This window comes from Chanodichthys erythropterus, chromosome 21 (genome assembly GCF_024489055.1).
Source record: "Chanodichthys erythropterus isolate Z2021 chromosome 21, ASM2448905v1, whole genome shotgun sequence".
NCBI lineage: Eukaryota > Metazoa > Chordata > Actinopteri > Cypriniformes > Xenocyprididae > Chanodichthys > Chanodichthys erythropterus.
Genome location: NC_090241.1, coordinates 23874297 through 23892195, shown reverse-complemented (window position 1 = coordinate 23892195; position 17899 = coordinate 23874297).

Genomic DNA, 17899 nt, shown 5'->3' with positions numbered 1-17899 from the left:
AGAGAGAGAGAGAGAGAGAGAGAGAGAGAGAGAGAGAGAGAGAGAGAGAGAGAAAATAGCTCTTCTAGAGTTGGAGCTGTCAGAATTAAAACAGCTCATTCTTAGCCGCCCAAATGAACTTATACTATCAAAAATCTTCAGGCCGAAATAAAGGATTTGCACAACATCAACATGAAGATTACGGCTGAAATGTCAAAAATGAAAGAGGAGTCAATACAGAGAGAAAGAAAGTTAGAGAGAAACATCCAAGAGTTAAAAGAAAAGCTGGAAGAACAGACTGTGATGTGTTTACAACTTAAAAACAAGGAAAGTGAATCTCCCAACAACAACATCAGCACTGAATGTGATTCACAACCCGATCGAGAAGTGACGTCACACGGCTCTTCACCTCCAGACACAGTGAATGTCCATGTGAAGGACCACACTCACACACAGCCACTCTCCCACAGAACACCAGTGGTTCTTCTGATGGACTCGATTGGGAAAAACATCGAACCAGAGAAACTGTTCCCCAGGCAGCGAGTTCTAGCGCTCCACTGCAGAAACACAGAACGTGCTCATGAACTGCTCACTAAAGAGGAACTCGGCAGTCCGCAATGCATCATCATCCATTCAGGCACGAACGACCTCCACAGTCTACATGAAGGCACAGCCAATGCTATGTATGAGATGGCAAAGAAAGCCTCACAGACATTCCCCGCTACACGTGTGCTGGTCTCCACTCTGCTCCCACGGCTTGACGTCCCTCCCTCTGTGATTGATCAGATCAATGATGAGGTCCGTCACACCTGTTCCTGCCTGCCCAACGTGCACTTAGTCCATCATAGTTCTATAAGACCATGGCACCTGCATGACGGTCTTCACCTGAATCAGGATGGAGTCAGGATTTTTGCCAAAGCTATCAAGGATGTTGCCCTTGGACGCTTCCCAACTGGCTATAGAGGAACAAAAAGAAATCAGATGAGAATGCAGCCGTTTGATCCATCTGGACCTTCACCTCACTCAAGACCACCACAAGACCTCCAGAGACGACCCACGACTTCACGATGGTCTCACAGACAACTAGAGAGACAACCCCACGCTGAAGCCCCACCCCAGCGCCATCCACCCGGGCCGCCCCAGCAGACACGGACCTACGCCCAGGTAGTGTCACGACATCAGCCGCCCTCATCCTCCGCTCATGAACTCTCCTCCAGTGATGTGGGGGAAATTAAAGGACTGCTAAGTCTCCTGTGCAACAAAATGTTAAACTGAATCGCACAAGATCTATTTAAACCACAGCTGATGAAATAATATTTAGAATTGTTTAATTATCATTCACAACACAATGATTATTATTATTCTATTTGTTTATTTAAATAATTATTCGCAAAGATTTATTTTCAACTTAACCGGTTTTACTACTGTTATAAATACTTTAATATTACTATTACTTATTTTCTTTTTTTTTTTTTTTTAAATATTTAAATATACTCATTAACACTCACCACACAATGGTTAAAACAATAAAAAAAATAAAAATATTATTATTGTTTATTTTATTTATTATTCATATTTAATATTTATTTTAAACTTAATCGTTAATAACTTAACTGTTATGCCTGCTCTACTGTTACTATTACTTAATTTCCTTATTTATTTTATTTTATTTTATTTTATTTTATTTTATTTTATTTTATTTTATTTTATTTTATTTTATAGGTTCTTGGTTTTGCCTTCAGATAAACAGCAGTATTTTAATCTCTGATCATATAAAATGTTAAACATTAGCTTTTGGAATATTCAGGGTTTGTGCTCTAAAACATTTGGATTAAAAAGCACAAACACAGATTTCTTGAATAGCATCAAAAGACGTTGACATATTAATTCTAATTGAAACATGGTGTAGATCAGATGTGTCCACTCAGTGTCCTGAAGGTTACTCTGAAATCATAGTGCCCTCATGGAAACTCAACTCAATACATCGTGGCAGAGATTCTGGAGGTTTAGTTATATGGATAAAAAATTATCTTGCTCCTTTTACATCACCAGTACAGCAAGGCAAAAATCACATATGGTTAAAATTGGATAAAAACTTTGGAATTCTGGATAAAGACCTTTTTATCTGTGGAATTTATATTCCTCCATCAGAATCTCCATACTACGACGATTAAATATTTCACACTTTACAGGGAGAAATTTGTCAATATCAAAATCAGGGGAAAATTTTACTATGTGGAGATTTAAATGCTCGAACTGGTTTAGAACCAGATTACATTGAGAATTCAGGAGATAAACATCTGTTCACACAAATACCCCAAGACCTCTTTAAAACCCTACCTAGAAGAAATAACCAGGATACTGGAGGTAATAGACATGGGAAGGAGATAGCTCACCTTTATCAAACTTTAGGTCTTTATATCCTAAATGGTAGAATCAAAGAAGATTCCTGTGGACACTTTACCTATGGCTCAAATCTTGGGAACAGTGTTGTAGATTATGCCATATCAAATATAATCCCCTCTTATTTCCGTACATTTACCATCAAAGCTCAGTCACCCTTGTCTGATCACAGCCAGATCATTGTTTCCATTAAGGGTGAAAACATCAAACCAAGAGAAATACATAAAAAGCCAATTCATCTATATAAACTTAACACATCATATACATGGACTCATAGCACTGCTGAAACATATATCAGAGTGTTAAACTCAGATGAAATAGTCAATTCCATAACATTGTTTAGCAATTCAACATTTGATATTAATCGGAAGGGAATTGACTTAGCAATTAAACATATTAATGACATTTTTGAAAATATAGCAAAAAAAGCTCATTTAAATAAAATGACACCATGTAAACACAAAAAAAGCACTAAACAAAAACCTTCTGAAAAATGGTTTGACCATGACTGTAAAACAATTAGACAAGAGCTACGATTCATTTCAAATCAAAACCACAAAGATCCAGTTAACACCGAGTTGCGCTTAAAACACTCAGAACTTCTGAAACAATACAAAAACACACTGAGACAGAAGAAACTGGATTATTATAACAACACGCTTCAAAAGATTGAAAACACAATTGATCAGGGCCAGTTCTGGAGCATGTGGAACAGTTTGAACACCACAAAGCCAGAAGAACCAGCCATACAAGATGGTCAAATTTGGAAAGATTATTTCGAGAACCTCTATAGCCATCAAACTGACCCTTTAAGTAATCCCAACCAATTAAAAGTCCTTGAAAAATTGAACGCTCTTGAGTCATGCATCAAAAACAACCAAAATCCACTAGATTATCCAATAATCCAACAAGAACTTAGTGGAAAACTGAAATCTCTCAAATCTAATAAATCCTGTGGCCCTGAAAAAATTAAAAATGAGATGCTAAAAAACAGCTCTCCTGAACTTCAGAATGCATTGCTCAAACTCTTTAACTTGATTCTAAGTTCAGGTGTTTTTCCCGAGGTCTGGAATACAGGGCTCATTTCTCCCATCTTTAAAAGTGGAGACAAAACAGACCCTAATAACTACAGAGGAATCTGTGTAACCAGTAATTTGGGAAAAGTATTTTGTTCTATAATTAACTCTCGGATTTCATTTTTCTTAAAGCAGCACAATGTCATCAGCAAATCTCACAGTGGTTTCCTCCCTAAACATCGAACCACTGATCATATTCACACACTACACACATTAATAAACAAACATGTGCACCCAAAGAAAGAAGGAAAAATATTTGCATGCTTTGTAGATTTCAAGAAAGCTTTTGACTCCATTTGGCATAAAGGATTGTTTTATAAAATCATTCAAAGTGGTATTGGGGGCAAAATATATGACTTAATTAAAAACATGTATAACCAAAATAAATGTGCAGTAAAAATAGGTCAACAGAGAACAGAATATTTTTCCCAAGAGCGAGGGGTCAGACAAGGCTGCTGCCTCAGCCCAACTTTATTTAACATTTATATTAATGAATTGGCAGATCTACTGGACCAATCAGAGAGTCCAGGACTACAACTATTTGACACAGAAGTCAAATATTTACTGTATGCAGACGACTTACTAATTCTATCTAAAACGGCGGAAGGTCTCCAGAACCACCTAGACATTTTAACTAAATACTGCCATGACTGGGCCTTAGAAGTCAACATCCAGAAAACTAAGATTATGATATTTCAGAAAAAACCCAGAAATCTGGAACATAAACATGCATTTACTGTAAACAACACCACTCTTCAGCACTCTTTACAATATAATTATCTTGGTTTGGTTTTAACACCCATTGGAAATTTCAATTTGGCTATTAAAACATTACTTATAAAAGCCCGCAGAGCAATGCATGCCATACGAACTAAATTATTCAAAATAAACATTCCAATCAGAATTTGGACAAAGATCTTTGATAGTGTGATACTGCCCATTGCCTCATATGGAAGTGAGGTCTGGGGTCCAGCGAATAACTACAGCCATAAGGTTTGGGACAAACATCCTATAGAAGGTCTACATGTAGAGTTCTGTAGAAGCATCCTTCATGTCCACAGAAACACACCTAATAACGCCTGTAGGGCGGAACTAGGCCGTCTTCCCCTCAATTTAATGATTAAAAAAAGAGCTTTAAAGTTCTGGATACACTTAAAATCTAGTCCTGAAGACACACTTCATTTTAAAGCACTAAAAACACAAGAACTGAGTGCTCAGAAAAGTCATCTTTGTGCAATGGTGTCAGAAATGACAAACAAAGCGTTCAAAATCACTGTCCCTGAAAATCATGCAAGAATTAAAGAAATTATGAGTAAAGAGAAAAAAGCATACATGCAGCACTGGAAAGAGCAAACGAAAGAGCAAAGTCGTCTCCAGTGTTATCTCAGTTTAAACAGAGAATACAGTTTGGCCGAATATCTCACCTCTGTCAGAAATACAACACACAGGAATTTATTAACCAAGTACAGACTTAGTGACCACCAGCTGGCCATAGAAAGAGGGCAACACAAGAAGACATGGTTACCCAAAGAAGATCGAGTCTGTAATGAATGCAGATCAGGGGCAGTTGAGACGGAGGCACACTTCCTCCTCCACTGTGATAAATACACAACCTTAAGAGAGTCACTGTACTGTCAAATGCAACATATCATCCCGGAGTTCCAGTCACTCCAAGAAACTGACAAACTGAAAATATTACTTGGTGAAGGACCTTCTTCCACTTTAATAGCACAAAATATTTATAATTGCCACAAACTAAGAGGTACTGAGTGAACACATCCATATTATACTACTATCAATATGTGTATAGATATATATGTATATATATGTGTATATACGAATGCATTTTATATATGTTCTTGTTTGTATGATTTTGTTTTGCTTTATGCAATGCTTTGGCAATATGTACCTAAATATGTCATGCCAATTAAGCAATTTGAATTTGAATTTGAGAGAGAGAGAGAGAGAGAGAGAGAGAGAGAGAGAGAGAGAGAGAGAGAGAGAGAGAGAGAGAGAGAGAGAGAGAGAGAGAGAAAGAGAAAGAGAAAGAGAGAGAGAGAGAAATTTGAAATTTTACACAAACTTTATTAAACAGTTATAAAAAAACAACAATCATCAAATAATTAAACTCAAATTAAATCAACACACTCTTGAAGATTAAATTATTCTCTACAACAGAGCAGAGCACATCTTTATAACACCATATATTGGAAAACTTTTCCAAATCATTCATCAAATTGTAATAATTAAAATCTATTTTTAAGTGAGCCTTCAACATTTTGACAAAAACAAAAACATCATCATCATCTGCAGAACCTTCTATCTTATTTCGTCTACTCATATATACAGCCATCTTTGCTCTTCCCAAAATAAAATTAAAGAGTTGACACTGCTCCCTCTTTTTTTGGGAATACCTATAACCCAGAATAAACAATTGTCTAGAAAAAACTAGACCAAACAATTTAAAAAGATCTTCCAACATAGAAAACAGTGGCAAGAGACGACAACAATCCATAAAACAGTGAAAAACTGTCTCACGAAGAGTACAAAAAGGACAGTCATGATTAATGTCAGAGTTCAAAACAGAAATAAAAGCATTAACAGCCACGGCTGTATGTAAAACCCTCCATTGCAAATCAGCAACTTTCTTCAACAATGGTGGTTTGTACAACGCCCTCCATTCAGGTCCAACATCATTATTCAAACCTAAGTGAGCTCTCCATGGAGTGTCAATTTTACCATTTAATTTATCTTTATTCAAAATTTTAACAATCAATCTGTATAATAATTTCTTATCAGCATCATGGACAGATACACAAGAATTATTAGTTTCTAAAAAAAAACCTGAACAGTCCTTAAAATGTGGGAGAACCTTCAGCAAAGGAAAAACATCATCAACACTTGGTTGGACAGATCCATCACAATAGGATTGCAACAAAGTAAGTTCAGAATCTGTTAAAGCTTCTTTCCATTTTTTAAGCAACAAGGAAATTATACGAACAGAGTGAACCTTCAAATGAGAGGCAAGGAGAAGAGCATTGTCCAAGTTTGCACCTGTAAACTTAATTACATGTCCCAAAGTCACTACATTAGTCGTACAGAACTGTTTGAGAAAATTGGGACTTATTTGCCAGGTTGCACTCAACCGTGTTCCATACACGACTGGCTCTTGAAGAAGCCAATACAGTGAACTATGATGTTCTGCCCTCTCCACTTTAAACAAATTCCAGACTTTGAACAGCCCACGATAAAAACTTGGTAGTCCACTAGTGTTGAATTGTTTTAAATCTATCAGAAACAATGTTCTGTCCAGACCAAGACCACCTAATCGGTTCAAAATGGTACAAGCCAGTGGTCTCCACACCAAGTCTGTTGGACCACACAGAAACCTCTGCACAAACTGGAAACGAAAAGTTGCCCCTCTACTGTTCAGATGGATTAAGCCTTGTCCTCCTTCATCCTTTGGCAAAAACAATACACTTTGGGGAGTCCAATGCAAGCGGTCCCAAAAGAAATCCACAGTAAGTGCCTGAATCTTTGACAGCAAATCTGAAGGAGGATCAACACATAAAAGGCGATGCCACAAAGTGGATAAAATAAGATTGTTAATAACAAGAACTCTGCCTCTGTAAGACATTTTTGGTAGAATACACTTCCATTTAGCAATACGACCTTTAATTTTCTCAAGAACATTATCCCAGTTTTTAAGGACAAAAGGTTCATCACCCAAAAACACACCTAAGTATTTTAAACCCCCATCTGTCTTACAATTCAAACCCACAGGCAATTTAAAATCTTTTTCAAACATTCCCCCTATACTGAGAGCTTCACTCTTACTCCAATTTACTCTGGCTGAAGAAATTATACCATACTGAACTATAACATTTGTTAACATGTCAATATCTTGCTGATTATCAACTATCAAAATTAAATCATCTGCATACGCAGACAACTTTAAAAGTACATTGCACCCTGGTAAAATCACACCTTGTAAAACGGTTCTAAGTTTATGTAATAAAGGTTCAAATGCCAGAGAATATAACATTCCAGACAGGGCACAGCCCTGTCTAATTCCACGTTGGACCTGAAAAGGAGCACTCAAAACACCATTGATTTTCAAAACACTCTGAACATCACAATACAAAGTCTTGATTTTATTGATAAAACCAGGAGTAAAACCAAAAGCAATCATTGTTTGCCATAAATATTTATGTTCAACACGATCAAAAGCTTTTTCCTGATCAATAGAAACAATTCCCATTTTGAGGCCAAAAAGCTTAGAGATTTCTAACAAGTCTCGAATGAGAACAATATTATCAGAAATCAGCCTACCAGGAACACAATAGGTCTGATCAGGATAAATAACTTGTTCCATCACTTTACTAAGTCTACTTGCCAATACTTTGGAAAGGAGCTTATAGTCAGTACAAAGCAGGGACACGGGTCTCCAGTTTTTTATGAGCTGCAGGTCACCCTTTTTAGGCAGAAGGGTAAGAACTGCCCTTCTGCAACTTAAAGGCAAACGTTCACTGATTATGCTATCATTCAGCACTGCCAAAAGGTCTTCTCCAATTACAGACCAAAAGAATTTGTAAAAATCAACAGGCAGGCCATCTAACCCAGGAGATTTTCTACTCTGCATGCTTTGCAAAGCTGCATACAGTTCACCCAGGGAAATATCTGCTTCCAACACAGCATTACTCTCTTGTTTAACCTGGGGAAGACCAGTATAAAAACTTTGGGCTATTACCTGCTCTTCTTGGTGCTCACATTTATACAAATTTCTGTAAAAGTTAACAGCATGTTTGCGAATATCAGCATGATCAGACAGCACATGTCCTGAGTCAGACTTTATACTATGAATCAATATTTTTTGACCATTTTTTCGCTCCAATCCAAAAAAAAAGTGTGATGGAACATCCATTTCCACTACATTTTTAAAGCGGGACCTAATCAGAGCCCCTTGTGCTGAAACCCCAAGCAAATTAGTCAACACAGATTTTTTAACTTCAAGAGCTTCCAAATAGCGTTGATCTTTTGTAGCTTCAACTAAACCCTGGAGTTCTTCCACTTCAGACTCCAAGTCTTTTACAGACTTCATCAAAACTTTGGTAACATTACAATGATATTGTTGACACAACTGCTTTACTTTAACTTTTCCGAAGTCCCACCACTGTTGTAAGGACATAAAATCATTTTTTGTATTTTGATGATTTTTCCAAAAAGATACAAAAATGTCTTTAAAATTTTTATCTTCTAGTAAAGCTGTATTAAAGTGCCAATAGGCACTACTAGGCTTTACACATTTCAAAAATACACAAATCACAACAAGTGAGTGATCAGAAAACCCAACAGGGCTAATAAAGCAATTTTTAACAACATTAAAATGATATTTAAAACAATAAAAACGATCAAGTCTGGCCATGGACAATAAATAATCTTTACAATGAGTCCAGGTATATTGACTCTGATTACCATGTAACCCTCTCCACACATCAAATAACTCATGGGTCTCTAATAATTGAATCAGACAAGTGCGAGAGGCAGGATGAGGCTCTACATGATTTCTATCAAGTCTGTTTTCAGTGCAATTCCAGTCTCCACGTATAAATAAAAATTCTTTATCATTACAATCTCTAATAACATCATTCACAGCCTCCAAAAAAGTCAATCTCTCTAAACCAACAGCTGGAGCGTATACAGTGATAAACACAAATTGCAAATTTTCATGTATTACTCTAACTTTTAAAAATCGACCTTTAATAACTTCTTCACATTCAACAGATTGAGGATTAAAACTTTTAGAAAAAAGAACACCCACTCCACAACTATTACTTGTTTTGTGACTTAAAAAAACATCACCCTCCCATTCTCTCTTCCAGTCAACTTCGTTATCAGCAGTACTATGAATCTCTTGTAGGGCTGGGCGATGTATCGAATGCTTTTGTCACGCGCATTTCTTCAGTAAAGCCGGTTCCCTGATTACCGCTAAATCGCCATCACCTGCTTTCAAATGAAGCGGCATTTAATAAACAGAACCGTAGTTCACTGATAAGACACGCAATATCGCGTTCAATATCGATATGTATCGCCGTCGATATTGAGCGCGATATTGCGTGTCTTATCAGTGAACTACGGTTCTGTCTATTAAATGCCGCTTCATTTGAAAGCAGGTGATGCCGATTTAGCGGTAATCAGGGAACCGGCTTTACTGAAGAAATGCGCGTGACAAAAGCATTCGATACATCGCCCAGCCCTAATCTCTTGTACAAAGATAACGTCCAATTTTTTAAGGGAGCACAGTCTAAAAAATGAAGCTCTTTTTCTTTCATCTCTGGCTCCATTTAAATTTAGACTGCCTATTTTTAACTCACTCATAAAACAAAAAACAAAACAAAAGAAAAACAAATTAGAAGATCTACTAAACATATTCACCATCTTCTAATTGTCTTTTGGCTTTCAAAACAAGTTTTTTTAAGCGGTAAATCTCTTGGTCAGTGAAAACTTTCTCTCCTGCACTTTCAAAACTTTTTTGAAAGGTCTTAACTGAATCAATGAAAAGTTGTAAATCAGGAAACACACTCTCAATTTTCACATTCCTGGCTCCTTTAGTACTCTTAAGAAACTTCTTGATACTCAACATAGAGTAGCCACTATTTTTCAGGGGCAAGGACTGTGAAGAAGCTAAAGAATCAACATCAGAGTCCACCTCAACATCACTATCAAAAGTCTGAGAACAATCACGCAGAGGAACATTTTTCATTTTATCAGGAAGTTGATAAACATCTCCAATTTTTCTTTTCCTATCATTAGAGTTGTCATCCACAACCATCTCACTTTCTTCATCCAAAGAACCTTCTACTTCCTCCGCTTCCTTCTGCAAACTACTACTGGCCTCTTCTTCGAAATCAATATCACAGTGTTGACTGTTCTCAACAGAGTTCTCTCGAACAACTGAATCTGGCCTTTGAACTCTGTGTGATTGTTTCGGTTTTAATCTGTCTGTTTCATTCTGTTTTTGTCCTTGAGATTCATTTAATCCATTTTGCTTTTGCCTCTGAGATTCATTTAGTTCAAACTGCTTTTGTTCTTGTGACTCATTTAAATCAAACTGATTTTGTCCCTGAGAATCATTTAGTTCATTCAGCTTTTGTCTTTGAGATTTATTTGAATCATCCAATTCATGTATCCGAGTTTCATTTGATTCACTCTGTTTTTGACTCTGAGATTAATTTAATTCATTTTGTTTTTGCTCTTGAGATTTGACTGTTTTATCCGATTCCCATCCCTGTGGTTCATTTGATCCATTTTTCTTTTGTTTCTGATATTTATTTGACTCACCCTGTTCAACAGTTTCAATATTAATCTCAGCAGCAGTTTTTCTGGGCAAGAACGAATGAGATGGCCCTCCACTCCACATCCAAAACATTTAATTTTTTCTGAGGTTACATAAACGTTGTAGTCATAATCATCCACTCTGAATTTAAACACTAAGTTTAGTTCCTCATTGTTATTTTTTAAGATCATAAAGACTTGTCTTCTAAAAGAAACAACATGTCTCAATTGTGGAGATTTACAGCCGAGAGAAATCGATCTAATCGGCGACATTAGCTGTCCGTGTCGTGAAAGTTCTCTTTCTAACATCTCATTACTAATGAACGGAGGGACTTGCGACAAAATGATCTTTTTTGCCGGATTAACAAGCGGCACCGCTTGAACGAGGACATCTTTAATTATTACGCCTTGTTCAACAATTGTTGCAACTTTATCAAAACTATCCAAAAAAATCACAACACCATTGTTCATTCTAGACGCGGATTTAACGCTGTCATAACCGACAATCCTTCCGACTGCCAAAGCGCAATCTTCTACAGAACAATCTATAGTCGGACAAAGTTTAAAAGCATGTCGGCGTGTGAGCGTTTCCAGACCCACACTGCCAACTCCGCGAACCGGCATAATAGACCGGGTTTTTGGCTTCCGGAATGAGCCACGCAGTGTAAAAGATTTTCTGGTTACAGTGATACATAGCCTCGATCAGAACCAGTTCGGGAATCAAAGTCGTTTTACGAATTAAATGTCTTGAAAATGTTTGAACGGTCTTGGTGAATTATTGGTGAGACTACAGAGCTCGCATTAAGAGCTAAATTTAATAAATAATTTGAAGTGATGGCGGTTAAAATGGTTATATTCTTCGTGTATGTTTGGCGCGGCTGTGCATTATCACGCTCCATGTGCTGTAAAGACAGTGTCTGTGTCTAAACGTGCATACTATGTGACATTATTAATATTCAGTACTATTTAGGGTGGATAGTATGCACATAATGAGATGTATAGAGTGTTTTTAGCGACGTGCTGGGGAAATGATCGACTGGTAGATCCCTTATCACACAAGCCTGATCCTCTGATTCGTGAAGCAGGACTGCTCGCACCATGATATTTCTGGATATAAACACTTCAGTCATCTCTCACTCATTTTCCTGTCATCATCATCTTAAAGTGTGTATTATGCGCAGCATTGTTGTGCTATTGCAACATGCAAAGACTGATAGTTGTGTACAGTGTGGTTTTGGAAATTATGTCTTAGTTTAATCATTTTAATCGATCAGGATTAATTATAACATATGCTTGCAATGTGGGATGTGATGCCATGAGACATGCTATATATTTTTTTAAAACGTAGCTATTAAACTCACGACAATATTATGTATCTCACGACTTTATATCCCACATTAAAGTATATATTGGGAGTTAATTTTTTTAATTAATAAATTATATAAATGTTCGTAGTACGTAATACGATCTGGGAAATTGCTGAATGCGTAGCTGCGTAGCCTTTGCAGTATGACAGCTGGTGATATAAATCCATCTTCCGGTAAATTCGATCAACGGTCTGAGTGGCTGTATAAGCTACAAACAAGTAGAAAATAATTGATTTGTAGATTATACAAAAGCTATTTGGAAAACAGACAAAACAGAAAAGGTAAGAAGCGATATTTGAGAAAAGAGCATATCAATGTAATAGCCGTAGACGCATAGCGGAACTAACTTTACCCTGCGTCACGTGATTTCCGATTCTTGTGAAAAAGGTCTATTCCCGGTTACACGGGCTGTCACTACCACCAAAACACTAAACCACTTAAACTATACCACTAACAATAAACAAAACTCTTAAATAAACCTAAAAAAACATAAGAAAAAAGACTCACTCAAAACCATGCTCCCAGTCTCGCATCCACTCGCTCAACTTCCGCTGAGAGAGAGAGAGAGAGAGAGAGAGAGAGAGAGAGAGAGAGAGAGAGAGACTTTTTTTTAACTTTTAGTTTTTCTTTATTTTAACAATTATAACATTACCAATAAAACAGTATTTACAAAATACATAAATTTACATCAATATACAAAAAATCTCATACATTCATGTGTAAATTTCCATCTTCTAAATCACATAAAACAGCATTCAAAGCCCAAGTTTGTTTAAAAGCATCAAGATCTCCAACCATTTTATAGTATGTGAACTCAACAGTAAGCCGGGCAGATATCAGTCCTTTTAAAGTCATGTTAACATCAGTAGAAACACCCCCATTCATCCTTTCTTTCCTTGTTAGCCATATAGCTAACTTTGCTTGACCATATAAAAAATTAATTAAGACATCAGTTTTTCTATTTTGATATTTATACTTCGGGCCATAAATAAACCCGTTTAAAGTAAATTCAAAATTCAAATTCTTACTCCAATCTTCCAACAATAAAAACATTGGCTTCAATCTTTCACACTGCAAAAATAAATGATACATATCTTCATGTTCAAAACAAAAAGGACATTCATCCCTTACAGTTGGATCAATATGTGCCCTGTGTCTATTAGTAGCTATTATCCCGTGTATTATACGCCACTGTAGATCACCGGTTCTCTTATCAATAGGACGTTTATATAGAGTCCTCCAACTACCTTTAGGTGATCCATCTAACCCATCTATCCCTTGCCATTTAGAGTCTAAAACATCTTTTAAAGACTCATAATGCATTACTTTTACACAAGTATAATACATCGCTCTCTTTCCTATATCAGCAAACAAATTAAGCTCTGGAGTTTTAAAACTCAACAGCTTTCCTTCATCTCCTGCCCTTGTCTCCACAGCTGCACTTACCCCTAAATTTGGAAATTCAACCATCTCATTAATATATTGTGGTTTTGTTTCCTCGTCTTTCAATAACTCTGTAAATGTTGATGGTATTACAGATAAGAATTCAGTCCTTAATCTTTCAGCAACACGAAGTGATTTAATGCCAAGCTTTGCTGCCATATCCTTTGAACACATCCATTCACTCTTAGTCCACAGATGAGAAACTTTTATGAACTGGGCCTTCACCATAGCAGCTTGCATTGAATGAGAGTTCAAGATGTTTATAGGTAAAGCAGGATTATAAAGAAGAGGTTCTTCTTTAATCCATGATCCTCTTACAATTCCTTCTTCTCGTACAACTTTCAAAGCATTCCATGATTTTAGAACGGACTTATAAAAAGGAGTTATTTCAACTAATACAGTATCATTTAAATTTATTAAAAACAATTGTCGGTCTAAACCCAGTTGTCCTCCTCTCCTCAAAAGACCACAAGCCACATGAGCCCAGCTAACGTCTTTCCCATACAGAAGTCTCTGGGCAGCTTGTAGTCTAAAAGCAGCAATCCTACAGCCAATATCAATTAATCCTTGCCCCCCTTCATTCAGAGGTAGGTAGAGTACAGCAGGTCTCAGCCAGTGCTGACCGGTCCAAAAGAAGTCAACAAGACATTTCTGAATGTCCTTTATGACAGCAGCAGGGGGGTCCAATACAGCCATTTTATGCCACAATGTTGAGGCAACAAGATTATTGACTATCAGGACCCTTCCCCTGTAGGAGAGCTGAGGAATTAACCATTTCCAATTGGATAACCGGAGACGCACTTTTTCCAGTAATCCTTCCCAGTTCTTTTCCTTATAAACCTTAGAACCTAAAAACACTCCTAAAAACTTAAAACCATCTTTTCCCCAAGTGACATTATTTGGCAGCTGTGGGACATTAGATCTTTCTGAACCACACCATAAGGCTTCACTTTTTGTCCAATTTATTTTTGCCGATGATGCTCTTCCATAACATTTAAGATTTTCTAAAACTATTTTAATATCTTCACTGTTTCTAATTATTACAGTTATGTCATCAGCATAAGCGGATAATTTCACATTATTTAAAATATTTGACCCCTCAATGTGTAAACCTGTCAACTGTTCTCTCAATTTACACAATAGTGGTTCAATTACAAGGCTATAGAGTTGCCCTGAAAGAGGGCACCCTTGCCTTATTCCTCTTTTTACTTTAATAGGAACACTCAATCCACCATCAATTTTGACCATACATTCAGCTTCATTATACAATAAATTAACCCATGATATAAAACCATTTCCAAAACCATAAGCCTTAAGTAAATCAAACAAATAAGCATGTTCAACTCTGTCGAACGCCTTCTCTTGATCAAGAGATATTAAACCCAAATCATAATCCTTGTACATTGCATAATCTATTACATCTCTCATTAAAAAAAGGTTATCTTTAATACATCGCCCCTTTACACAATATGATTGTTCTTTCATGATTAATACACTCATATAATTATTTAATCTATTGGCAATACATTTCGAAAAGATTTTATAATCTATACACATTAATGCAACAGGTCTCCAATTCTTCAAACAATACAAATCACCTTTCTTCGGTAACAAAGACAACACTGCCCTGTTACAACTCTTAGGTAAAGACCCAGTCTGTATTGAACTTAAAAGCATTTCAAAATAATCTTTTCCAATCACATTCCAGAAATGTTTATAAAATTCAGATGGAAACCCATCAAGACCTGGAGCTTTCTCAGATGATAAATCATGTACAGCTTTTGTCACTTCTTGAAAAGTAACTGGTAAATCAATAACCTCCTGTTGTTCAGGCGTCAACTTTTTAAGGTATGAAAATAATTCATCTCTACAATTAGAATCTGTGACATTATCGGCATATAAATCAGAGTAGAAATCAACAGCAATTCTTCTCATTTCATAAGAATCATAAGTAACAACACCATCATCTTTTTTTAAACCAACCATCAATTTTCCTTGATTATTCTTTCGTTCTAAATTGAAGAAGTATTTTGTAGGTCCATCAATGTCCTTCTTTTGGATAAAACGTGCCCTAACAAGGGCAGCTTTCACTTTATCATACAATAAATTATTCAACTGAAGCTTTTTCTCAGAAAGGGCAGTTTCCAATTGAAGTCCATTCCTCGCCATCATTTTTTCTTCTATGTCAGAAATCTCATTCTCCAAGTCTTGTATTCTGATCTTTAATGTCCTTTTTGAATAAGATGAATATTGCTGACAGAAAACTCTAATTTGCACTTTTCCAATGTCCCACCATTGTTTAATATCACTATAATTTCCTTTTTGCTTTCGCCATATTTCCCAAAACAATTTAAAATTCTCACAAAAAACATTATCTTGTAAAAACTTATTATTAAAATACCAATACAAACTCCTTTTACTTTCTTTCAACATGACAAAGTCCATTGTTATCATTTTGTGATCTGAAATTATATTTGGAATATTAACATTACCCACTCGATTTCTTGAATCGCGAGAAATATAAAAACGATCCAATCTAGCAGCATGAACTCTACCATCTGTGACTTTTACCCAAGTGTATTGTTTAAGCATTGGGTTTTTTATTCTCCAAATATCTTCAAGATTTAAATTTTTTACCATATTAGATAATACACAGGCTGATTTCTGGTGAGGTTCTTCAGCATTTCTATCTATATTAAAATTCAAGGTGCAGTTCCAGTCTCCTGCCATTATAATTATATCTCCTAAACTAAGAGTTTTTAAAACACGACCTAATTTCTCGAATAAAAGAACCCTTTCTGTTCCCCCATTAGGAGCATATATATTAACAAAAAGAAAATGAAAATTTTGTATTTCAACTCTTACTAAAAGTAGTCTTCCAGGTTCTATATCATATGTAGATACAATTTTTATTTTTAAAGTTGGATTAAAAAGAATCGCAACTCCTGCACTAACATTAGAGCCGTGACTTAAAACATATTCTCCCTTCCACCACAAACCCCATTCAGACTCGTTACTCACATTACTATGGGTTTCTTGAAGAAAACCTACTGCAATATTCTTAATATTAAAGTATTCTGAAACTAAAGCCTGCTTTTTCCTATCCCTCAAACCATTCACATTAAGAGAACCTATTTTGAGATACTCCATGAAAAAGAAAGAATAGAAAGAAAAGCAGGAAAGAAGAAAAAACACACACAAAAGCATGTATAAAGCCATACTGTCTATTTAGCTTTACCTCGAACTCTTCTTTCATTCACATTCTTTCTATCCTGTCTAATCGTCGTTATGTACTTCTTAAGCCTATAGCGTTTCTGTTGGGATAACACAGTATGATTGTACGTTTTACGTGCCCACACTACAGAAGCAACAAACTTTTCCTTATCAGGGAAGAAATCTCCTATCTCTACCCTTTTCCCTTTAGTCTCATCCAAGAAAGCATTTATCTGTTCCACAGAGTACAAATCATCATCAGCTTTATAGAGATCTAACAAATCTGACAAGCTCTCATCATCCTTCATATCATCCTGACTCTGCATCATGACTTCAACATCCTCCTCCTCCTCCTCTATACTCGCAGACAGCTGCCCACTGACGTGTAAGCCTACATCACTATCTACGAACTTCTCTTTTACATGTGCAGTACCATTTACACTGCTACAACTCGGCTTTTCATTGTCAGCGTGCTTTAGGTTACTCACAACGCTCTCACTCACCTCCAATCCATTGTCTTTATTCGTCTCAGCCACAGCCACAGGACCCTCTTCCGAGCCTGATGTTTCCTCTCCTGGCTTCTGATTCACCTCCACATCTTTACACACCAATGTTTCTTCCGTCTCACTTGTCCTAGCTTGGTCCAAAATTTTCTTTTGAGGACACGAGTCTCTTTTGTGGCCGTATTCCCGGCACTCAAAACAGCGTAAACTCTCCGTACTTGCAAAAATCATGTACGAGCTATCACCATCTTTCACCCTAAACGATACATCCAATAATTTATCCGGAGAAATCAGAAACATGAACACGTGTCTCCTAAAAGATATTACATGTTTGAGCGCAAGATTTTTACATCCTAAAGAAACCGCTTTGACCTCACTTACAACTTTTCCGAATCTCGCAAGTTCTCTCACTATGACTTCGTTTTCAATGAACGGAGGGACGTTTGATATAATCACTTTTGTTGCTGGTGCAAACAGCGGAGTGACGGTAATAAAAATTTCTTTCACCCACAGACCATTTTCAATTACCTTATTAACCAACGATTCCGTTTTAAGAAACACAACTACGGCTTTATTCATT